The sequence below is a fragment of the Miscanthus floridulus genome, chromosome 5 (genome assembly GCF_019320115.1).
Source record: "Miscanthus floridulus cultivar M001 chromosome 5, ASM1932011v1, whole genome shotgun sequence".
In the NCBI taxonomy this organism is placed as follows: domain Eukaryota; kingdom Viridiplantae; phylum Streptophyta; class Magnoliopsida; order Poales; family Poaceae; genus Miscanthus; species Miscanthus floridulus.
This window is the reverse complement of record NC_089584.1, coordinates 30,702,863-30,729,019: the sequence shown is the minus strand read 5'-3', so window position 1 is coordinate 30,729,019 and position 26,157 is coordinate 30,702,863. Positions and strand designations below refer to the sequence as shown.

The 26,157-nt window shown below is 51.1% G+C and overlaps 1 pseudogene; it reads right to left on the bottom strand.

The window, feature by feature from the left end:
- Positions 1-1,144: 1,144 nt before the first annotated feature.
- On the bottom strand, positions 1,145-26,157 carry LOC136454480 (protein NDL2-like; annotated as a pseudogene).

Here is a 26,157-nt window from a genome sequence, read left to right as displayed (position 1 = left end):
TCTCCCCTCTACATGCCATGGTGAGTCGTGACCCTGAGGCTAGAGCTCCTCGCCGCTGGCCGTCGTGCCCCATTGCTCCTCCCCTGCGCCCTCCCCTGCTTTATGCTATCTTACTCTATAGATGTACTCCTTCCGCATCTGCTATCTGCAAAGCATCATCACCAGCAACATCACCCTTGCAAATTTAAAACCGAAGAACCAAAAAATACATATACATAAAATAGCACAACAAAGCAGCCGAGACAATATACCTAACACTGATTTCAGTATAAATCAACTGCAACTAAGTCTGTATCTCACACAAAAATAATCACATTAACAACAATAACATAAACCACAAATATAAAGTCACACTATACCAAACGTAAGTTTCTAACAAAATTAGGAAGTGCACACATCAAATAAAATTACATGTAGAAATAAATAAAAAATAACCAGCAACATCACCCTTGCAAAAACAGAAGAACCAAAACATACATGTACATAATATAGTACATCAGATGAAGACACAAACACAAAAACACACAAACACGTGCACCCACCACACACAGACGCACTCACACTCTCACCAAAGCTAGCACCCACCCATCCACACACCTACACACACAGAGACACAGACATAGACAGAGACACACAAAGAGTGAGAGAAAGAAAGATAGGCACACACACAATGACACACAGAGAGAGATACACACAGAGACACACACAAAAAAACCCACATATACAGACAAAGACAGAGAGAGACACACACACCAGCAGCGCTGCATTTGCTGCTACTGCTGATCAGTAGCAGCTCAATCAACAACAACAACTAAAACACTACCAAGAAGAAAAAAATAGCTTTGGGGCTCTTAAAAGAAAAAAGAAAAATACCACACACACCAATAGCCGTCAAAGACACTACACCCATAAACACAGACACGCACCCACACCATAAAAAAGCAAAAAATCACACACACAGATACACACACAAAAAACACAAATCAGAACTCTGAAAATTATAGCTAAAGGCAAAAGAAAAAGAAAAACATCTCAAAAAATCAAAACATCTAAAACTGAACAATATCAACTATATGCATCAGTGGAGATCCAAAAAAAAGAAATTTGGTTTGAGGCTCTCAAAAGGCCAAAAAACACAAGAAGCTTATTCAGCAGCAAGTAGCTGCAACAAAAAAATCAACTAAAAAGACAATCACAACTAAGAAAAATAGACACACATGCACCCACACACATAAGCAAGTATTCCATCAGGATCACCATCGCATGGGGCTGCTCTTCTGTAACAAGTGAACCACAAGCCTGAACCTGCACAATTTTGACCACCAAAAACCACCTCAGCCATCCGCCTTACTCCTGTGTAGAGATAAAATTGTAACCTCAAATTTTGGAACTGTATGTTACCTCGACTAGGGCGCAGTATCTCTAGTCTAGCTTTGTCGTCATGTGGACAGCATTAGCATGTGTCGACGTTTCGGACCGGCGGACCCTCAACCAACTAGTAAATTTGTACTACGTGTTCCTGATCCCGGATGGTGATGCAAAGAGACATAAGGTTTATACTGGTTCGGGCAATGGATGCCCTACGTCCAGTCTGAGAGTTCGATCTTGTATTCCTTGCACCGAAATGCTCGTAGTAGGGGGTTACAAGCAGGACGAGAGAGGGAGCTTGTCCCAGACCCCCGCGTAGAGCGGCGTGGATTGCTTGAGGCGTTGATCTCAAGCCGCAAGGGAGCTTGTGTGTTTGTCTATGCGTTTGTGCGTGAGTTCGACGAGTGAGCGTAGGCCTAATCGTAAGTGTCTGTCCCCTAGAAACGGCCCTGGTCCCTCCCTTTTATAGTTGAAGGGGGGACAAGGGCGATACATGCGCTAGCTACACGGCGTCGTGCGAACGGAGGTGGCATGTCCGAGCCCTATAGCTTGTTACTGTGGTGGCGTGGTCGATGGAGTGGACTCGTCCTTAAAGTACTGGGGCGATGCGCCGGTCACATCCGATCCTATGTGTCATGGGAGCTCCAGCGTTATCTTGAAGCGGGCGTGGCGGTCGGCATGCTGGTCACTGTGTGTTGACTGCGTGAGAAGCTGAGGCTCCGTTGGTGCCGAGGCCGAGCCATCGTGGGAGGCTCAGCGGGTGCAAATCCTGAGGTTGCCAAGACCCTAAAGTATATTGCCGAGGCTTGGGGGGAGTAGTTGGTCCTGTACGCTGATTCCGAGGCTATGGTGACCCGGACTTGACTCCCCACGCCGCGTTGTTCCTGGGGCAGGGGTTAGATGGCACAGTGTAGTGCGGGCGCTGGTCGTGGGTACAGCGCCAGAGCATAGTAGCCGGTAACCCCTGCCCCGTCCTGTCCTGGACGGTATGGCATTGACGCGACTTCCTGTCTCATCGGCCGCTCTGCAGCGTCGAGCCGTCGTCTGGCTGATATCACGGGAGTGGTTGGCGCATTAATGGGACATGACGCTCTGTCGGGGAGACCGGTCAAGGCAGAAGCGACGGGTTATTACTGAGCCGGCCTCAAGCGATACAGAGAATCGTCGTCTCGTTCGAGGCTTTACGCGCGGGGCCTTGGGCGAGATAGAAAATTGGTTCCCCGTCGAGGCCTCCCATGCGAGGCCTCGCACGAGGTGGAGATTTGGCGGGACGTCGAGACCTCCCGTGCGTGGCCTCGAGCGAGGCGAAGAGCCGGTGGGCTCGGACGAGGACAGGGGTTAACCAATGGTTTGCCTTTTGGCTTCGTGTTTGATGGGGTCTAAGCGATTCTTTTGGTATACGCTCAGGGTACCCCGTTTTATGGTACCCGATAGTAGCCCCCAAGCCTTAGGGAGAGCGTGAGCGCTCTTCTTGAGGTTTTGACAAGGCTTGACTCGCGGTAGCTCCTGGTGGGACAGTGTTTCATACTTTGAGGCCTTGGTGGGTGCATACGAGCGCACCCACTGGGTGTAGCCCCCGAGGCCCTGGGGGAGTGGATTCATTCCTCCAGGGTCTTTTTCTCCCGTTGAGCGAGGGATTTTATCGTATTCACCGAGCCCACAAGTGCGAGTTTGGGTCGTGGGGTCTCGGCAAGATCGCAGGAAGAGCCCCCGAGCCTCTGCACGGAGCGAGAGGGCGATTAGGAGTTCCCTGACTTTTTATGCGACCTTCGCGCTTCCTTTTCGCTCAAAAGGAGGGGTGGAATATGCCGGGCTACCCTCGGTGGGCACGAGCGGTGACATTTCTGGTGAGCTATTATCGGATAAGTCCGAGTGGAGGCCCATTCCCTGTTCGCTAGGGGTCGGCTAGCGGTCTAGAGACGCGCTCTAAGAGTACCAGAGGGTTTCTCTAGGGGGTGCCGGGGCCGTTCGCTGGGCCCCAGTGGCTCGGTGCCTCCCTTCGATGGGATCCCATTCGGAGACTTCCCTGCCGGTCTCAGACATGACATTGGGCGTCCCAAGCATTTCGCTAGCTTGGGTGTCGGCCCTGTATGGGCTCGCCAGTAGCCATCCCTGACTCTGTTGCCCTGGGGCGGCTGTCGAAGCCCTCGAGGGCCCAGCCTTCGAACCCCTAGACCATAATGGGCTCGGCGCCCAGTCCCTTCATCCGAAAGGAATCGGGTGGGGGGATATCTCCCCCATCGGCTGGACAACGGCAGGCGTGCCTTTTGAGGCGATTTTCTTGGGGAGGCGGAACAGCATCTGCTGCTGTAGTTGGTTGGACATGATGTGGTGTTAGCGGATGGAATATAACTGTTCCCCCGATTAATGAGGAAAAGGTAGGCACGTGGGCGGTAAAATCGGATCGGGATTAACTGTGCCGGATCTGAGGGAAACTTCCCCAATTTCATCACCCGTCTATTTTGCCTTCATCCTGCATAAATACGCAATGAGCCTCGCCCCTCCCCTCCTTACCTTGCCTTCATTAGCTTTGCCGCCCTTGAGCCGTCACTAGAGAGAGAGCACCGGGAAGAAGAAGGGAGAAGGGTGAGGCTGAGAGAGAGGGAGGGAGAGAGAGACTCACCGCCGTAGTCAAACCCTCCACCGCACTCATGGCCGGCAACATTGTTGTCATCGAGGTAGACCCCTGGGGTCCATTCGACGTATCCGTGGAGATGCTCTAGTTGCTCATCGATGTCGGTCTTCTCCGTCCGGCTACCGACCCCAACAGGCTGGAGTGGATTGCTCCATCGGGCATGCCGGAGCCGAGGCCCCGTGACGGCTATGTCATGAGCTTCGTGTCTTTTCACGAGCACGGCCTCGGCCTTCCGGCGGACCGGTTCATGCGGGCGCTCCCGCACTACTACGGTTTGGAGCTCCACAACTTCAACCCCAATTCCATCGTGTAGGCGGCCATCTTCGTCGTCGTCTATGAGGGGTATCTAGGGATTGCTCCCCATTGGGAGCTGTGGCTCCACCTCTTCTGGGTGGGGCACACCACTAAGCCGATGGGTACGTCGGGCATGAGGAAGGCGGTGAGGGCCGGCGGCTGCACTCTCTAAGTGCGTCAGCACCTCTACATCCTGGCCCAGTTCACGTCAATGAATTGCCACTGGTACACGAGCTGGTTCTATCTTCGTAACGATGATGGTGGACTTCCCCCTACACCGAGCGGATCGTGGGGAGCTGTTCGGAGAGATGGAAGTATGGCGTCCCGCGGGAGGATCAGCCCAAGCTACAGCCGCTCCTGGAGGGGCTGGAGAGGCTGTGGGACCCCAGCCTTACTGCGGCTGTGGTTGTGGCCGCCTTCCACCACCGGAGGGTGCTGCCGCTGATGGCTCGGCGGCGACGCCTGTTCGAGATGAGGCTGGATGAGCCGATCGAGGGCATCCGGATGTCTGCCTCTGGCCTCTCCGATGAGGAAATTCTTCACCGGGTGAGGGAGACGGTGGAGGCAAAGCTAAGGAGCGGTGGCCTGACCTCCTTCGTGATACGCCCTTCACAGGGCTTCCTCTCGCTGGTAAATCAAGCGCCGCTGCAGCCCCTGAGGCCTCCCCGTTTCTCCCCGTTTCTTGTTTTCTTATCCGTGTTCACCATTCCTACAGGGGATGAGGGACGTGCGAGACTCCCCGCCGCCCATTCCCGAGGATGCATGGTGGCGGGCGGCCAACCGGATGCACACCGAGGCGCAGAAGAGGCGGAAGGATGCCGAGGTGGCGAAGCGTACGAGGAAGATCCTTGCGCACGAGGAACTAGAGAAGCGCCGTCGACAGCAGAGGTAGGACGGTCTCCCGGTGGAGGCGTCCCCGTCATCTTCACTGTCTGAGGACTCTTTGGACAGGGACGATGAGAGTGAGAGGGGACGGGGTCCCCTAGACCATCTCCCTGACATCGGGGAGACGACGCTCTGGGCGTCGACGAGCGGCCCGGCGCTCCTAGGAGGAGGAAGAGGAGACGCCTTGGGGCCGGCGATTGCCCACCCCGGGGCCGAGGCTGACATGCCCGAGGTGCAAGCGTTGGGAAAGCATGCCATCAGCCCAGTGGGCTCGGCGGCAGCGGTGGAGCAGGTGGCGGTGGTGGCGACGCAACTGCCCCCGCAGAGGACTGAGGGGGCGTCGGGGTCCATCGAGGACCGGCCGGTGCCGGTAGATACAGAGGCCATGCCTCTACCGCCGCCACTGCCATCGTAGAGGAGGGTCGCCGTGCTGAAGCAGCTACAGCCTCGCTCGAGGTAAGAATATGTTTGGTAGAGTTGCAGTATTTTCTGTTCGTTCTTCAATCTCATGCTGACCCTGTAAGTATTTTGTCTTCAGCTAGAAATGTCCTGCGGAGGTGCCCACCTTGGCGCCACTTAAGGTGCTCAAGGTGAGCCCTAGCTCCATCGCCCACTGGGTGGTGGAGGCGCAGGCCGCCATACATCGTGGCATGGCGTCGGCGAGGGCCGACCTAAAGGGGCCAGTTGTCTAAGGAGGGGTTGTCGAGGCGACTTCGACACAGGCGAGGGAGGGAGCGCCCCACTCTACGAGGCCGAGGCTCGTGGGTTGGATGGGGCCGAGGCGCCCTTAGTTGCCGAGGCCACCGAGGTCGAGGCACCCCGGGCCTCCGAGGCCAAGGCGACGGAGGCCGGGGCACCCAGGACTACCGAGGCCACAGCGGCGGGAGCCGGAGCCCTCGGGACCACCGAGGCCACGATAGAGGAGGCCGGTGCCCCTGGGACCACCGAGGCCATGTTGGAGGAGGCTGGAGCCCCTAGGACCACTGAGGCCAACGTGATCACGGCAAAGCCATTGGCCCAGGAAGTGGAGATGAATGCGGTGGAGGTCTCGGTGGCACCCCTGGTCCAAGGCCTTCCGCTGTTGCGGGAGAGCGCCCGGGAGGCAGAGGTCTATCCGATCTCCTTCGACGATACTTCCCAAGTGCATGAGGTGGTTGACGTCGAGGTGGCCAGTGTCGTGGAATAGCCGGCTCTGACCCCGAGTGAGGGAAGCTTGGCCCTCATGCGAGCACGACCCGAGCCCTGCGGGTGGGATCACCCGTGTGTTCTATGGCAGAGTCGGGACGACCCTGAGGGGGAGCCTCTGTTCACCCTTGAGGACACGGCCAAGGGCAGGTGCTGGGGCACCTTCGAGCAATACCGCCAGCTGGTGGAGCGGTCACTATGGATGGCGCTGTCCGTGGTGGCCGACGATCTGCCCGGCGTCGCCTAGGTTTGTGCCTTCTTTTCTCATGTGGTGTCGTCTTTTTCCAAGTTTTCTTGTAGTGAATGTCCCCTATTCTGCTCACCCAGGAGCTTAAGACCTGGCCCTTTAGGAAGTCGGTCTTTCTCCGGCGGGAGAGGGATGTCTGGGATCAGCTTCAGCGGTAGAAGGGCTTGCTTGCTGGCACCAACGAGCTCCTATCAGCGCGGAGCGTAGAGGTGGAGGACCTCCGCCTTCATTGTGTCGACGCGAAGGTCGAGGCGGCCATGGCCTAGGAGCAGGTCACCCCTCTAGTGGCACGGGTCAAGGAGCTAGAGGAGGAGCTAACCCGTGTGGCCGGTGATCGGGATGCCTTTGGGTCCCGGGCTGAAGAAGCGACAGCCTCGGGCAAGGTCCTTGTTGGGTAGCTAGGGGCAGAGCAAAGTGTGCACCAGCTAACGAAAGGCGCCTTAGATGAGGCCCTTAAGGTGGCTGAGGCCTCCCGAACCGAGGCTGTGGTCTAGAGGGGAAAGGCCGAGGGTGAGTCCTATTCCCCTTGTTTTATTCGCTTTTCTTGTGTTCGCCCCCTAACTCCTTGGTATGATGTAGAGCTGGGGTGAGAGGCTTCCAGGGTGGCCGAGGCTTCTCGGGTCGATGCCCAGCGCCTGAAGGAGAAGGCCAAGGCCTCTCGAGTCAAGGCCCAGCGCTAGAAGGAGAAAGCCGAGGCCTCTCAGGTCAAGGCCCGACGCTGGGAGCAGAAGGCCGAGGGTGAGTCCTGTAGGCTTCTGCCTCTGTTTGGCTTGTATTCCTTTGCGCTCAACCCCATTTCGTTGCTTTTTGGCATAGAGCTAGAGAAGGAGGTCACCCAGGCAGCCGAGGCCTCCGCCGTAGTGCAGGCGGTGCTTGAAACCGAGATTGGGGAGCACGATGCGCTGAAGAGCGCCGCCCGTACCGCCTGTGAGGCCCTAGAAGTCGAGGTGGTCCAGTCAGGAAGCTCTCTCAGGAGCCACCTGATTGCGTTGAGTGGCCAAGTGCGCGAGCGACTCCGAGGGGCGCTGCATATGGGCGTTAAGCGCGCCCTGGCCGTCATCGCCTCGCACTACATCGGCGTCGACCTCAAGGCCATCAGTGATGGCTATGTCCTACCTGATGATGATGGAGAGGCTGATGAAGAGGTAGCGAAGCTGATGGATGCGGCGAAGGATCCTGGCACGATGCTGGCCAAGCTGTTCGAAGAGGAGGTGGTCCCTCCTATGCCATCCACCGATGCTGGAGACCCTGAGGCTTGACCTGGGCCCAAGAGGCCATGTAATTAGATTAGGGATTATGTTACCCTATCATAACACTGATGGCCATTGAGGCCTTTTTTAAAGTAATCGTGCGCCTACGGTTTTTTAATCGTTTTCATTGTATTTTCGAGCCTCTGCCCTCTATATTGTTTCTGAACAAATTTCTTGCAAAAAACTTCCTCGAAGCCTAAGCTGCCCCTCGGGCAAAAGGTGGTGAGGGAGTGCCATAGCCCAGAGGCGTAGGCCATCTCGCGACTCAGCCGGCCTTCTGGCCTTGAGACAGTCTTTTGATCCTTGGGTTTTTTCACAATTGACTTGTCAGAGCATAATAGAGAGTTTGGCGTAGAAATTTTTTTGAAAAGCGACTAAAAAATGGTGCGTGGGACTTAGGGGGGAGTACCCCCTTCTAGCCCCCAAGGGAGGCTCAGTTCTGCAGAGGCAGAGCTGAGCCTTCCTTATGGTGTTATCGTAATGCCGAGGCCCGTGATGGGCTCGGTGGGTTTCTCGAAAAATTAGAACAACTAAAGAACGCTTCTTAATTGTATTCCGAGAAACAATGTATACAATGCTTGGAAATTCTAAGGGTAAAAATGACGTAGCTATTCTATGTTCCAAGCGTTGTTGAGGATTTTGCCCTTCTCGTTGGCTAGCTTGTAGGTCCCGGGCTTCAGCACTTGGGCGACGATGTACGGTCCTTCCCATGGCGGGGTCAGCTTGTGGCGGCCCTTGTTGCTCTGCCTCAGCCTCAGCACCAGGTCACCCACCTTCAGGTCTCGGCTTCGAATACGCCGAGCTTGATAGCGCCATAGAGCTTGCTGGTATTTGGCCAAATGTAGCAACACAACGTCTCAGGCTTCCTCCAGTTGGTTGAGGGTGTCCTCGCGGGTAGTGCGGTTGCTCTGCTCGTTGTAGGCCCGAAGCCTCAGGGAACCATACTCCAAGTCAGTGGGGAGGATGGCCTTGGCCCCATAGACTAGGAAGAATGGTGTAAACCCTATGGCTTGGCTTGGAGTGTTCCTCAGGCTCCAAATGACCGACGGGAGTTTGGTAAGCCATTTCTTGCCAAACTTCTTCAGCCGGTTGTAAATTCTTGGCTTGAGGCCTTGTAGGATCATGCCATTGGCACATTCTACTTGGCTGTTCGTCCTTGGGTGTCCTACAGCCGACCAGGCCACATGGATGTGGTGGTCGTCGCAGAATGTCAGGAATTTTTGGCCAGTGAACTGCGTCCCATTGTCGATGATGATGGTGTTTAGAACCCCAAACCTGTGGATGATGTCAGTGAAGAATAGCACCACTTGCTCGGATTTGATTTGAATGATCGAGCAAGCCTCGATCCATTTGGAGAACTTATCGATTGCTACCAGCAGATGGGTGTAGCCCCTAGGGGCCTTCTGTAGAGGCCCAACCATGTCAAGCCCCCACACGGCAAACGACCATGTAATGGGGATGGTTTGGAGGGCCTAGGCTAGGAGGTGCATCTGCCGTGCGTAGTACTGGCATCCCTCGTAGGAGCGTACTAACCTGGTGGTGTCAGCAACCGCCGATATCCAGTAGAACCCTTGGCGGAAGGCGTTTTCAATGAGCGTCTGAGGCGCCACATGGTGCTCGCAGGCGCCCACATGCAAGTCCCAAAGTAGGGCCTGGCCTGCCTCGGTGGTGATGCATCGTTGGAGGATGCCAGATGGACTTCGCCTGTACAACTCACCATTGCAGAGGACGTAAGTCTTGACTCATCGTGCAAGCCATCTGGCTTCGGTCTTGTATGCAGGGAGCTCTCCTTGAACGAGGCAATCAAGGAACGGGACCCACCAGTCCATGCCCTGGTTGGCCTTGGGAGGCTCTGTGTCTACTTCCATAACCTCGGGCTCGGCCGAAGGGGTCTCGGCGACGAAGGGGGCCTCGAGCCCTGCTGTGAGCTCGACCGATGGGCCCTCTCCTGCTGCCGAGACATGGTCGATGGAAGGCTTGTGGAGGTCTCTGGCAAAGATGTTTGGGGGGACCGAAGCCCGTGCCGAGGCCATCTTTGCTAGTTCATCCGTGGCCTTGTTGTATTTCCACGCGATGTGGTTGAGTTTGAGACCGTCGAACTTGTCTTCTAGGCGACGTACCAACTTGCAGTATGCCTCCATTTTGGGGTCAAGGAAATTTGACTCCTTCATGACTTGATCGATGATGAGCTACGAATCGCCCCTGATGTCGAGACGCCGTGCTCCAAGTTCGATGGTGATCTGCAAGCCGTTGACGAGGGCTTCGTACTTGGCTGCATTGTTGGAGGCGGCGAAGTGGAGCCGAACCATATAGCGCATGTGTACTCTGAGGGGCGAGATGAAGAGCAGACCCATGCCTGCCTCGGTCTTCATCAGGGACCCATCGAAGTACATGGTCCAACATTCTGCCTAGACTTAGGCAGGTGGTTGTTGGGTGTTGGTCCACTCTACCATGAAATCGGCCAAGACCTGGGATTTGATCGCTTTCTAAGGTGCAAAGGATAGAGCCTCCCCCATGAGTTCGATGGCCCACTTGGCTATCCTACCCGAGGCCTCTCAGTTATGGATTATCTCCCCTAGGGGGAAAGATGACACCATGGTTACCGAGGGAGACTCGAAGTAGTGGCGTAGCTTACGCCGAGTCAAGACTATGGCGTAGATCAGCTTCTAGATGTGGGGGTAGCACGTTTTGGTCTCAGAGAGCACTTCACTGATGAAGTAAACAGGTCGTTGGATGGGTAGAGCGTGCCCCCTTTCCTGCCTCTTGACTACCACGGCCGCGCTGACCACTTGGGTCATTGCGGCGATGTAAAGTAAGAGAGCCTCACCCTTGGCAGGTGGTACCAGGACGGGAGGATTGGTGAGCAATGCCTTGAGTTTGGCGAGGGCTTCTTCGGCCTCGGGGGTCCATGAAAAGTGTTCTGATTTCCTCAAGACGCGGTACAGAGGTAAGCCTTTTTCACCGAGGCGTGAGATGAAGCGGCTCAGAGCCGCAAGGCATCCCATAACCTTCTATACTCCCTTGAGGTCTCAGATCGGTCCCATGTTGGTCACGACCAAGACCTTCTCCGGGTTGGCCTCGATGCCATGTTCTGAGACTATGAATCCCAAGAGCATGCCTCGGAGGACCCCGAACACACACTTCTTGGGGTTGAGTTTGATGCCCTTCTCTCTAAGGCATTTGATGGCTATCTCTAGGTCATCGATGAGATCCCCGGCCTTTCTGGACTTGACCACGATGTCATCCACATAGGCCTCGATGGTTCGCCCGATGTGCTCACCAAAGACCTAGGTCATGCACCGCTGGTATGTGGCCCCTATGTTTCTAAGGCCGAAAGGCATAGTCACATAGCAGTACATGCCGAATGGTGTGATAAAAGAAGTCATGAGCTGGTCAGACTCTTTCATCTTGATTTGATGGTAACTGGAATACGCATTGAGGAAAGATAGGGTCTCTCATCCCGTAGTGGAGTCAACGATTTGATCGATTCGAGGTAATGGGAAGGGGACTTTTGGACATGCTTTATTCAAACCGGTGTAATCTATACACATCCTCCACTTCCCATTTTTCTTCTTGACTAACACAGGGTTAGCTAGCCACTCCAGATGGGACACATCCTTGATGAATCTGGCCACCACAAGCTTCTGCACCTCCTCGCCGATGGCTCTGCGCTTTTCCTCGTCGAACCGGCGCAGGCGCTGCTTCACTGGCCTGGAGCCAGCATGGATGTCTAGGGCATGCTCGGTGACCTCCCTCGGTATGCCTAACATGTTCGAGGGACTCCATGCGAACATATCGGCATTCGCATGGAGAAAGTCGACGATCATGGCTTTCTATTTGATGTCAAGGGTGGCACTGATCCTCAACGCCCACTCGTTGGGGCAGGTGGGGTTGACCAAGACAAGTTTGATGGCCTCCGCAGGTTCAAAAGTCCCTGCATGATGCTTGGAGTCAGGCACCTCACTTTCGAGTTGGTCGAGGTTGACGATGAGGGTCTCGGCCTCTACGATGGCCTCGGTGTACTCGATGCATTCGATGTCATAGTCGTATGCATGCTCATACGTGGACTCGACAGTGATCACGCCGTTGGGGCCCAGCATCTTGAGCTAGAGGTACATGTAGTTGGGGACCGCCATGAACTTGGCGTAACACGGCCGCCCCAGGATGGCGTGGTAAGTTCCCTTGAAGCCAACCACTTCGAAGGTGAGGACCTCCTTGCGGTAGTTGGAGGGAGTACCGAAGCAGATGGGCAGGTCGATGCGCCCGAGGGGCCACGTGTGTTTCCCCGGCACAATGTCGTGGAAAGGTGCAGCGCCGCTCTGGAGCTGTGACTGGTCGAGCTCCAGGGTGTTGGCGTATAGGAAGTTGAGGCCACTGCCTCCGTCCATCAATACCTTAGTGAGCTGGGTGTTGCCGATGATGGGGTCGACGACAAGCGGGTACTGCCCGAGGTTCGAGACGTAATCGGGGTGGTCGCCTCGGTCAAAGGTGATTGCTTCTTGAGGCTAGTTGAGGTACCGGGGAGTGGCCACCTTCACTGAGAAGACTTCTCGACATTCCCTCTTCCACTGTTGCGCCGTGAGGCATGCCGAAGGCCCACTGAATATCATGAATGCGTTGCGCACCTCAGGGAATCCGTCGTCCTTGTCATCGCCCTTGTCGTCGGCGTCCCTCCTCTTGGCATCGTCGTCGGGGAGCCCAAGCTTGGCATAGTAACACCGCAGCATGGTGCATTCTTCGAGGGCATGCTTTACCGGGTCCTGATGGTAAGGGCAAGGTTTCTTGACCATGTCGTCGAAGAGCCTAGGGCCTCTGGGGCCTCGGGGGTTTTTTGCGCTCTACGGGTGCAACTAGGCCAGCCTCGAGGACTTCCTGCTTCCCCTGGCGACCTTTCTTCTTTTTCTTGGGGAGGTGGGGAGTCGAGGCCCCGGGGGTCTTGTCCCTCCACTTCCCCTTGGCATCGTTGTCGGGGAAGATGGCCCCAACGGCCTCTTTACCCGAGGTGAAGTTGGTGGCGATGTCAAGTAGTGTGGCCGCTAAGGTTGGCACGTTCTGGCCCAACTCTCAGACCAGGTCTCGGCAGGTGGTACTAGAAAGGAAGGCTTGGACAATTTCTGAGTCACCGACGCTTGGCAGCTCGGTGCACTTTTTAGAGAAGCGCCGGATGAAGTCTCGGAGAGACTCATTCGGTGCCTGGTGACAACTTTTGAGGTCCTAGGAGTTCCCAGGGCGCACGTATGTGCCCTAAAAATTCCCGACGAAGACCCTGACCAAGTCGTGCCAATCGTGGATCTACGAGGGAGGGAGATGTTCAAACTAGGCTCGCGCCGAGTCTGATAGGAACAACGGGAGATTGAGGATGATGAGTAGGTCATCGTCCATGTTGCCTAGCTGACAAGCTAGGTGGTAATCGGCAAGCCAAAGTTCGGGGTTGGTCTCACCACTTTACTTTGTGAGGTTGGCCGGTTGTCGAAACCAGGCCGGGAAGCTCTGCTAAAAACTCGTGGGCCATGCAGCTTGGGAGAAGGACTATGGTCCTCCTCACTGTCGTAGCGGCCGCCCCAGTGCGGATGGTAGCCCCGGGTGGGCCCCTCACTGTTGTGGCGCCATCGTCGGCCGACCACCTCGTGGTCGCCTTGCGCCTCACATCGGTTGTCGAGGCGGTCATGGACCGAGGGGACCCTGTTGGCTGTCGATACCTGAGTGGGCTCAGGACGGACTAAGGCCCCCCCATCCTGTCGAGGCGGTGTCGTGGGAAGTTCTGAAGTGCCCCCATGCCATCTAGAGGCGGAACTCTTGGCCTACTGCACCGCGGTGGTCTCGAGGAGATCCCAGAGCTCACCATGGACCCGTCGCCCTTCTGTAGTAGAGGGCTCGGGCATCGTTTGGACTAGCATTACCGCGACCGCGATGTTCTGGCTAGCGCGATTGAAAATTGGGGGATGCTCACCCCCTTCATCGCCGTTGATGCGGTGGTGGACGTCGCGGGCCCGCCGCCGGGCTCCCCCGCCATCCCCGTGACCCTGCTGCTCCTGCTCGAGAGTGTCTCGGAGCTGTTGTAGAAGGAGTCGATCTTGCTCAACCTTGGCCTGAAGCTCACGGAGCTGCTCTAGGTCTGGGCATCGAAGTTGTCCGAGGGCAAGGTTCTCATTCCGCGCTACTGGTGGGACAATGCGCGAGGGTGTGGCATCGCCTATCCCCTAGCGAAGCGGGGTATGGTTGCCTGCCCCCCATCCTCATTGCCTGTGCTTGGCATCCCGAGTCTGACATGGAAGCACTCACGAGTGGGATCGTAAGTGTCTTCGTCGTCAGAGTCGGAGTAGCCGAAGCAGTAGTCGCTCGCGGCCAGGAAGCGGTGCATGGCTTCATGGTCGCGAAGCCCAGAGAAGTTCGCTTAGGCCCACACTTCGTCCTCCTCCGAGGAGTTGGCATGGGAGCGAGTCGAAGTCGTGGTACCGAAGTCGAGGGCGAAGCGTTGGTGGTGTCCTAAGGGCTCTGTGTGAGCAGAAGCGTAGGCGGAAGTATAGGTGGCGGCGGCATTTCTCAACCCGAAGGGATATGGGGATGGTGCCATCGCCGAGCCTTGCTCCGCCGAAGTCGACTCCTCAGGACGTGGTGGGGCAGAACTTGATGCCGAGGCATCGTCATGCGCCACCAGCGTCTTTCCCATGTCCAAGCTTAGGCTAGACAGGTCCCCAACTAGGGACCTTGTGCCAACAGCTGGGCGTGGGATACCGGTGGAGAGCGGCATGTCACCCTAAGTTCGCGTGGTGTCAGGGTGGCCCCGCCCACGTCGTGCCTAGCGAGCGCGACGAGAGCGGCCACTGGGCGCCGCCTGCACCTATGCTACGGGTGCGTGACGTCATCATCGGTCGGTGGGGCTTGGGGTGTGAGAAGTACCATATCGTACTCACATCCTAGAGACATGAACTCTAGGCTCCTGAACCAGACCACCATGTCGAGATGCAGTGGTCGTACGGGATCTGCCATCCGGAACTTGTTAGGGAGATGAAGCTGACACACAGACCCCCTACTTGGCGCACCAACTATCGGCGTTTCGGACCGGCGAGCCCTCGACCAACTAGTAAATTTGTACTACGTGTTCCCGATCCTGGATGGTGATGCAAAGAGACACAAGATTTATACTGGTTCGGGCAATGGGTGCCCTACGTCTAGTCTGAGAGTTTGATCTTGTATTCCTTGCACCAAAATGCTCATAGTAGGGGGTTACAAGCAAGGCGAGAGAGGGAGCTTGTCCCAGACCCCCGTGTGGAGCGGCGTGGATTGCTTGAGGCATTGATCTCAAGCCATGAGGGAGCTTGTGTGTTCGTCTATGTGTTTGTGCGTGAGTTCGACGAGTGAGCGTAGGCCTAATCGTAAGTGTCTGTCCCCTAGAAACGGCCCTGGTCCCTCCCTTTTATAGTCGAAGGGGGACAAGGGCGATACATGCACTAGCTACACGGTGTCGTGCAAATGGAGGCGGCATGTCTGAGCCCTATAGCCTGTTACTGTGGCGGCGTGGTCAATGGAGTGGACTCGTCCTTGAAGTACTGGGGCGACGCGTCGGTCACATCCGATCCAGTGCGTCGTGGGAGCTCCAGCGTTATCTTGAAGCGGGCGTGATGGTCGGCGTGCTGGTCACTGTGTGTTGACTGCATGAGAAGCCAAGGCTCAGTTGGTGCCAAGGCTGAGCCATCGTGGGAGGCTCGGCGGGTGTGAATCTCGAGGTTACCGAGACCCTAAAGTATATTGCCGAGGCTCGGGGGGAGCAGTTGGTCCTATGCACTGATTCCGAGGCTACGGTGACCTGGACTTGACTCCCCACGCCACGTTGTTCCTGGGGCAGGGGTTAGGTGGCACAGTATAGAGCGGGCGCTGGTCGTGGGCACAACGCCAGAGCACAGTAGCTGGTAACCCCTGCCCTGTCCTGTCCTAGACGGTATGGCATTGACGCGACTTCCTGTCTCATCGGCCACTCTGTAGTGTCAAGTCGTCGTTCAGCTGATATCGCGGGAGTGGTTGGCGCATTAATGGGACATGACGCTCTGTCGGGGAGACCGGTCGAGGCAGAAGCGATGGGTATTCACAATCATTTGTCAAGGGCATTCACAATGAGTTTGAAACAACCATCAAGAGAGTTAGAAGTGACAATGGTAGTGAGTTCAAGAACACTAGAATTGATGAGTTATGTGATGAATTTGGAATTAGACATCAATTCTCAACCAAGTACACTCCATAATCAAATAGCCTTGTTGAAAAAAAGAATAGAACACTCATTGATATGGCAAGGTCTATGCTTAGTGAGTACAATGTGAGTCAATCCTTTTGAGCCAAAGCTATCAACACAGCTTGCTATTGTAGCAACCGCCTCTATTGTCACCGATTGAAAGAGAAGACACCATATGAGCTCTTGAATGGTAGAAAGCCCAATATTGCATATTTTAGGGTCTTTGGTTGCAAATGCTATATCTTGAAGAAAGGCACAAGATTGGGCAAATTTGACAAGAAATGTGATGAAGGATTCCTACTTGGTTACTCCACTACAAGCAAAGCATATAGAGTTTGGAATTTGGATAGTGGTACTCTTGAGGAAGTTCATGATGTTGAATTTGATGAAACCAAGGGTTCACAAGAATAGAATGAGAACTTAGAAGATGTTAGAGGCATTCAACTCTCAAATACCATGAAGAACATGGATATTGGAGAATTGAGGCCTAGGCAAGTGATTGATGATGAAGATGATCAAGTGCAAGTGCTCTCTAACTCAAATGTGCAAGATGATACAAATCAAGTTAGTGCAAGTGGATCTTATAACAATGAATAAGATCAAGTGGCTAGTACATCATCTCAACCCAATGATCAAGCAAGTGCAAGCAATCAAGTTCCATTGCTCTAACCAACAAGTATTGCAAAAGATCATCCTTTAGACACAATCATTGGTGATATTTCAAGAGGTGTACAAACAAGATCAAGATTGGCATCATTTTGTGAACACTTCTCATTTGTGTTATCCATTGAACCGAAGAAGATAGATGAAGCTTTGAGGGATGTTGATTGGGTAAATGCTATGCATGAAGAATTGAACAACTTCACAAGAAATCAAGTATGGGAAATGGTAGAAAGACCAAAGGGACACAGTGTGATTGGAACCAAATGGGTCTTTAGAAACAAGCAAGATCAAGATGGGATAGTAGTAAGAAACAAAGCAAGATTGGTAGCACAAGGCTATACTCAAGTAGAAGGTCTTGACTTTGGAGAAACATATGCCCCGGTTGCTAGATTGAAAGCAATTAGAATCTTGCTAGCCTATGCTTGTGCTCACAACATCAAGCTTTATCAAATGGATGTTAAGAGTGCATTTCTCAATGGTTATATCAATGAAGAAGTATATGTTGAGTAACCTCCCAGTTTTGAAGATGACAAGAAACCCAACCATGTGTACAAGTTGAAAAAGGCATTGTATGGCTTGAAGCAAGTACCTAGAGCATGGTATGAGAGATTGAGAGATTTTCTACTCTCTAAGGGGTTCACCATGGGCAAGGTTGACACCACTCTTTTCATCAAAAAGATTGGAAAAGATCTATTTGTATTGCAAATCTATGTAGATGACATCATTTTTGGATCAATAAATCAAGAGTTTTGTGATGAATTTGGAAAGATGATGGCTAATGAGTTTGAGATGTCCATGGTTAGAGAATTGAGTTACTTCTTTGGTCTTCAAATCAAGCAATTGAAGAATGGTACTTTTGTGAGTCAAGGCAAGTACATCAAGGACATGATCAAGAAGTTTGGCATGATTGATAGCAAAGTCATTAGCACACCAATGGGAACCAATGGCAACTTGGATAGTGATGCAAGTGGAAATATGGTTGATCAAAAGTTGTATCGGTCTATGATTGGAAGCCTACTCTATGTGACCGCATCAAGGCCGGATGTCATGTTTAGTGTATGCATGTGTGCAAGATTTCAAGCCTCACCAAGAGAAAGTCATTTGAAGGCTACAAAAAGAATAGTGAGGTACTTGAAGCATACACCAAATGTTGGTTTGTGGTATCCCAAAGGAGCAAAGTTTGAGCTAGTTGGTTACTCTGACTCGGATTATGCGGGATGCAAGGTTGAAAGGAAGAGCACATCGGGCACATGTCAATTGTTGGGAAGATCACTTGTTTCATGGTCATCAAAGAAGAAAAATAGTGTGGCATTATCAACCGCCGAAGCCGAATACATATCCGCCGGTAGTTGTTGTGCACAAGTACTTTGGATGAAGGCCACTTTGAGTGATTTTGGAATCAAGTTTAAGAAAGTGCCATTGCTATGTAACAATGAGAGTGCAATCAAGTTGACAAACAATCCGGTACAACATGCAAGAACAAAGCACATTGATGTCCGCCACCATTTCATAAGAGATCACCAACAAAAAGGGGATATTTGCATTGAGAGTGTAGGCACCGAAGATCAACTTGCCAACATATTCACCAAGCCATTGGATGAGAAAAGGTTTTGCAAGCTAAGGAATGAGTTGAATATATTGGATTTCTCAAATATGTGTTGATGCACCCCCACTCATATTACATGCCTCTCCTTGAGCAATCCAAGGTAAAAGTTGATTGGCATGACATATATCCTTGCTAAGGACATGTTTAGTGCATCTAGTCATATTTTCAATCTTCTTAGGACCTTGCAAGTGGTTCTATCTTATTAGGCTTATTCATGAAAATCAAATGATTTTGATGTCTATATGGTATCACTATTGCTTCTATGCTTGATTTGATCTAGTGATAGCATATGACATGTTTATGGGCTTGTAAACCTAGTGTTTAATCTAGAAAATGAACTATAAGTGTTTAACTCAATATGGTACAAGATAACCCTTATTTGGAGGAGTGAAGAAGCTTGTCCTTGGATCAAACCGAGTTAAATATCTTTGGGGAGTAATCTAGAATTGAACCAAATTTAGAAAAATGACCCTCACCCTATTGATTGACATTGATAATCTCAACCCTACAAGTAATTCCATCTAAATTTAGACCTTTATGGTCATTGATGACAAAGGGGGAGAGAGACAAAGATATGGGGGGAGAAACAAAGATAGTGAAAAAGGGAAAAAGAAACATAACGCTATCTTGCTATCTTGACATATGACATTAGGGGAGAGATATGAAAAAGGAAAGGGATCAACTAAAATTTTGAGCACACAAGTAGGGGGAGCAAGCTCATGAACTTGTATGGTGCATTTGAATGTGCATTTTATATGATTGCTTGCATGGCATAAGTATTAAATTTACACAACCATGCTTGTGTGATGAATGTTAGTTGTAAGATTGAATGATGAAATAAAATCACTAGATAACTTTTATTTCCAAGTAAGTCTTTACAAGTGATATCTTTTCAAAGTATGTTTCCAAATGATATTGAACTAACCATAGTGCTAAGGATGGTATATTGGTGCACTCCGATTGGTATCACGCTTTAAAAGTCCATCTTTTATACCTTAGCATCATATGTTAGATATTAACTCCTACATGACCTATCTAAGCATATGTGCAAGCTACAATCCAAATTCTTAGCGCATATGTAGGGGGAGCAATTGCTACCACTTAGGGTTCATGAAACTTGTCCATATCTTTTTACACATGGTAAACATGTTTGGGCAAGAAACATAGATTCAAATATATTTCAATTCATATCTTTGTATAAGGGTTGTCATCAATTACCAAAAAGGGGAGATTGAAAGCTCTAGTTTGGTTTTGGTGAATTGATGCAACCCTAAGTGCTAACCTAGTTTATCAAGTGTTCATGAGATAGGTAGCACACTTCAAGCAGAGAAGCTAATGAAGATCATAGCATGACAATGGTGATGGCATGGCGATGATCAAGGGCTTAAACTTGAAAAGAAGAAAGAGAAAAACAAAAGGCTCAAGGCAAAGGTATAACTTGTAGGAGCTATTTTGTTTTGGTGATCAAGACACTTAGAGGGTGTGATCACATTTAGGTTTGATAGCCGTACTATTAAGAGGGGTGAAACTTATATCGGAATACGGTTATCAAAGTGCCACTAGATGCTCTAACTCATTGCATATACATTTAGGATCTAGTGGAGTGCTAACACCCTTGATAATATTTGTGAAAATATACTAACAAATGTGCACAAGGTAATACACTTGGTGGTTGGCACATTGGAGCAAGGGTGAAGAAGTTAGAAGTGAAAACAGAGCTGATACCAGCGTCGGTCAATTGACCGGACGCTGGATCCAAAAGCACCGGACGCTGACTGGCTGCGTCCGGTCGCGTTGACTGGCGATACAGAGGCTAGGGTTTACCACCGGACGCTGGGCTGTGTCCGGTCGAGGTGGACCGGACGCGTCCGGTCGAGGAAAACTGATTTTCGACCCTTACTGTACTCGACCGGACGCTGAGGCTCCAGCGTCCGGTCAGTTTTGCCGGAGCATCCGGTCAGCTTTATAGCCGTTGAAAACTGACGAACATCGTTTGAAGCTGGTGACACGTGGCGTCCATCAGTGGACCAGACGCTGAGTCCAGAGTCCGGTCAGTTGGACCGGAGCGTCCGGTTAGAGCGCAGTGTGCCCAGTGAAGGGGTACAATGGCTCTATTTCGTGGGGGCTTCTATTTAAGCCCCATAGCCAGCTATGGCTCATATCTTTGGCCATTTTCATTGACATAGCAACCTTGTGAGCCTAGCCAAAGTCCTCTCACTTATCTCCATCATTGATTCATCATCATAATGAGATTGGGAGTGATCCAAGTGCATTGCTTGAGTGATTGCATTTAGAGGCACTTGGTGATTGTGTTTCGCTGCAGATTTCACTTGTTACTCTTGGTGGTTGCCGCCACCTAGACGGCTTGGAGCAGCGAGGATCGTCGAGCAGAGGTGGTGATTGTCTCCGGCTCCGATCGTGGTGATTGTGAGAGGTTCTTGACCTTTTCCCGGCGGAGAGCCAAAAGGTACTCTAGTGAATTGCTCGTGACTTGTGTGATCCTCATCTTGTGTTGGTTATGCAGCACCCTATTGAGGGTTTGGCGTGTGAAGCCAATTAACGCGTGAACCTCCAAGTGAGTAAATCGCCACAACGAGGACTAGCTTGCCGGCAAGCAAGTGAACCTCGGTAAAAAATCATTGTGTTCATCATTGATTCCGAGGTGATTGGTCTTCATTGTTATTCATCTTTGTGATTGATTGGTTCTTCATCTACACGACGGTATAACTATCCTAATCACTCTCTTTACATTATCGCAAACTAGTTGACAAGCTCTTTAGTGTAGCTAGTTGTGAAAGCTTGCTTGTTTGCTTGGTGTGGCTCTTTAGTTAGCTTTTGAGAGCACACTAACATAGGGTAGTGCCATACCTCTTGTGTGAATCGACACTATCTAAACTAAAATTGTGGTAGGTGGCTTGCATTTTGAGTAGGCTAGCGCAATACTTGCTTCGCCTCATAATTGTCTAACCTTTTGTTAAGTGTTATTGTAGAAATTTTTATTAGGCTATTCACCCCCCTCGGGCGAGACGGAAAATTGGTTCCCCGTCGAGGCCTCCCGTGCGAGGCCTCGCGCGAGGCGGAGATTTGGCGGGCCGTCGAGACCTCCCGTGCGTGGCCTCGAGCGAGGCGGAGAGCCGGTGGGCTCGGACGAGGCCGGGGGTTAACCAATGATTTGCCTTTTGGCTTCGTCTTTGATGGGGTCTAAGCGATTCTTTTGGTACACGCTCAGAGTACCCTGTTTTATGGTACCCGACGGTATGGAACTGTGAGTTTTCTCCAACAAAAATCAGCGTCCGGCACTGAAGCTTCTTCAATGATTCCGTTAAATCATGCCGCCTGATGGACAGAGTAGTCAAATTTTGATCATTCGGATCCCCATTTCTTTGTCTGTTCAGGTCATGCACAACAAGGATATATTCTTGTTACCTGTTAATTGCCTGAAGGAACCGCCAGACACTAGTTCCCTGCCTCTCATCAAGTAACTGCACAAAAGATTATCATGTTTTTTAATTTCGTGTTCAAATAGCAGATGATATAATAGTCCATCCCATTTTAACAACACTAGAGAAAATAAAGGAGATAAATACTAACACTTCTGCAGGCTTGGACAATCTCTGATTCAGGATCTTGCCCGTTACCACGAACGTCCTGCACAAAACATCAGAAAGCAGCAGCCCTGAGTGAATCTGGATAATAAGCAAAGCACCTATATGCCTGAGAACTTGTGCAAGGGGAAAAGAAAGCTGAAGGGAGATCAAAAGTACCATGCTGAAATATCGCTGAGGCAAACTTTCCTTGACTAACACACGTGTCCCATAGTAATAAAGAAAGTTCAATAATACCTGGGACATGAGATCCTGATGTTAACACACTAAAATACTGCATAATGAAATGAATAATTGACACCATGGAGTTCTTCTGATTATAGTTCAACCCAAAAGAGCCCATACCACAACTCAATCCTTCCAACAAGAAGAAATAAAAATAGCAACACGACACTGAAACTGCATTGGATCTGTTCAACAATCGGGTCTCCAAACTAGTGCCCCGCTACCGAAACCGCAGCAATCAAACTGAGATCTGGCGACCATGCGTGGGCGACACAGGCAAGCAAAACTCAATAGATTTAACCTGAGTGAAACTGTCTCGAACAAGTCTAATCTAATCTCTCTTGGCGGACCGGGGCTGTTGGCTTTGGCTACCTGGCGGCTCACTCCGCGGCAGATTGACATGCCTAAGACTGTCTCCAAGGAACGCAGTGGGCAACCAAACCTAGGCAGTGAGAGATTTAAAATTAGCCTCTAACAGAGTATATATGAGAGACCTATTTTGAATTGTCTGAAAGCCATAATCTCAATATGGGCATCCTCTCTTTTAGAAACCCATTTGCAGAAAAAATTCTTTTTTGAGTCTGGTTGTTAAAGAAGATGTCGAATAAATATTGAAACTTTTGTCTATAGCACTATTTAAAGAACAAATATATCTTATATTTTGAATATTGTCGTTGGAGATAGCATATGACCCGTGCCGTCGTGCAGGTGGGGCCTCCCCAGCGAAAAGGCATCCGGTAGCAGGGACACGGTGGCTACGGCTCTGGAGTTCTGGGGTCTGGACGCAGCGGACAAGACAAGTGGCCGTGCCCAGTGGCTAGTGGCTGCTGCTGCGCTCGCCCTTTCCGTCCTTGCATGCACGGGCGGTGGACCCGTCCTGATCCAGAAGATGGAAAAAGGTCGCGGGTCGCGAGTCGCGACGACGCCGACTGGCCTGTGGCCGGGCAGCCGAGCACTCTCCGCCTTCTCCGGCAAGCGTTGCGTGGCGCGGCGCCTCTCCTCGCCCGCCCACTGCCACTAGCACAAGCACTAGGCCTAGGCTGTTGGCGCGCACGCCTCCGATGCGCTGGAGCACCCCGTCGGAGGTCGGATCAATCAGCTGTTCGCTTGAGTGTTTTTCTTTTACAATAAACCAGCATCAACCAGCCCAAATCAACTCAGAAACCAAGATCAAATGGCGCTTGCAGCTACGAAGACCAAGGCAACGTACTGCTCCACTCCACTGGTCCGTCCGTCCGTGCATCAGGAAGCCATCAGCAGTGCAGCGCATGCGCATCAGTTCCCAGTTAGACAGCCTCGGAAAATGCCTCGTCAGCACCCGACGCAGTGGTCAAGGTCAACACGTCAACCCATGCGGCGCAACGCAACGCACAGCTCGGGAAGACGGGAACTCCTCCGAAAGCGAAAAATTCGGGGTATGTTTGATTGGAGTTTTGCCATAGGAATTTCAAAGGAACAAGATTTCTCCATTTTGCTTACCTCACCATATGTTTGGATTGCAGGAATCGGACGTCCCTTTCCTCTGGAAAGGCTTCGTTTCCTAAGTAAAATGAAGGAAAGGAAACATCCACTTGAATCCCTTAGAAAATTTTCTGCGCGTGAAGGATGGCCTGATCACTTGCTAATAGCGATCTAGGAGCCTCGTTAGCCATACCTACCTGAGCCGCTAGAGCCACCTTTCATGATTCCACCGACGAGGCATTAAAAATACAAGAAATGAGTGGATCACAGCAGACCACAATGTTTGTATATTTAATAACTAGCATGTGGAACCACTGTGCATTAGTATAAGCACTTAGATTTATTTTTAGCTCTCTCAAATTCATGAGATATTATAATTCCTGTGTTCTAAACACAACTCCAATAAAATTCCTGTATTTTTTTAATCCTCTATTTTACCTATTCATTCAATTTCTGTGTTTTCTTGTTCCTGCGTTTTTTCTCATACCTATATTTTATATTTCTCCCTTCCAAACATGCCCTCACGGGGTCTTCCCGACCTGCACGCAAAAGCCTTTCGGCCTGTTCGCTGATTGGTTTCTAGGTTGGTTTGGACTGGCTGATACTGATTTATTATGAGAGAAAAACACTGTTGACTAACTGATTTGGACTGGCTGAAATCAACGAGCGAACAGGCTCTTTGGCTTCGCACTCTCGCAGTCGCAGGTGCGGAAACTGGAAACGCAAAACAGCGGTAGCAAGGGCAAAAAGGGAAATACCACCAATCCTTTTCGCGGCCTGGCCCGGGCCCACGGCACCACGTGGAAGAAGGCGACTACGGACGGGTCCCACGATAGCTGCGTCACCGTCTCGTCGAGCGAGAAGAGGCGTCATCAGCCAAACAAATCTTTTTGAGAGGAAGAATAACCGGTGGCTAGAATTGCGCTCGTGGGGAGATCCTATGTGCCAGGTCAGTGAGGGCGCCACGTGGCAATGGGGACGGGGCTGGACCACCTCCTGTGCTTGTGGATTTTGATAGTAGTATGTAGGAATCCACTTGATTTCATATGTGGTCGAACTAATTTGGAGCATTTTTCTGTGTGGCCTTGTCCACACATGCATCCGGTTTACTGCTGACCGCTCTACCCGCTACGGCGCTACGCTCGCTCATTCAGCCTCTGGGTTTATTGTTTTAGCCAAGGGTTATTAGCCAATTAATAGTATTTCTCTCTCATAATAAATTAGCATCAGTCGGACTTATCAGCCCAGAAATCAACCAGCGAACAAGCTGATTGTTTCGTACTCGTGGCACATGCAACCGCATATATACAGTTGAAATTATCATGCCTATAATGATTTTTCAAGAAGTCATACTTAGGTTGTTTATCCATGGATCAAATTTAGGCATGTTTAGATCCACTAGATACATGCGCGTGCGTTGCACGGGGATCATGTTTTTTTCGATAATGATACAATGAGGACGTATGTCCCATGACTCACGTCCGGATGTGTTCCCTTAAAAGGAAAAAGAAAAAAATCTTCGTCCGCTCCTTCCACTCCCTGCGGCGCCTCCACCCCGCGCATCCCCGTGGTGCCTCCACACAATTTTCATGATTTTTTGCTCGCCTTATGGCATCGGATTTGATTATTTTTAGGAAATAATTAGAAGCTAATAAACGATTTTGTATTGAAAATCCTAACCTATTTCTAAATCCATTGAATTTTGTTGTAGACAACTGATGCACTGAATATGAGATCGCGTAATATCAATTTATCGGACTCGTCATCGAAAGCGGCTTCCAATTGCTCGGAAATTCTCAGCTATATGGGGGAATCTATATATTACATTGATGTAAAATCAACTATTGCTAACGAAAGAAGCCAAAGCTAGATAGAAATAAACTAATAAAAATATAGACATGGCCAACTATTTGAAGCATTCAAAGAAGGCAAAAAGCAGAATAACAAAATTATATCTATGAGGCCATGGGTCATACAATTTTTCCCGCTCTAGGAGAAAACAGTATCTTTTCAAACCAATTTTGATTTGTATTTTTTTGGAACTGTATAAACATGGCCAACTATTTGAAGCATTCAAAGAAGGCAAAAGGCAGAATAACAAAATTATATCTATGAGGCCATGGGTCATACAATTTTGCGCGCTCTAGGAGAAAACAATATCTTTTCAAACCAATTTTGATTTGTATTTTTTTGGAACTGTGACAATGTTCTAATGGTTTTTGGATGATATTGAATGCACAAGTACTAACATTGCTAACTTAGGTTATTAGCTTTGTACTGTTCATCTGGTCCAAGGAGCACGTGCTTTTTTTACATAGTGCACGTCGCAGGATGGCTTGGCCGCATGCTTTGCCCGTGCTTCATTGTGGTGAGCAGCAGCCGGGCTTGGCTGGAGAGCAGCAGGCATCGTAGATTCGTAGCGAGGAGCGCCGACGAGAATGTGCACGCCGGCCGGGAGAACCGGAGAAGCCGCGTTGAAGAAGTCTAGCGTGTCGGACACGGACAT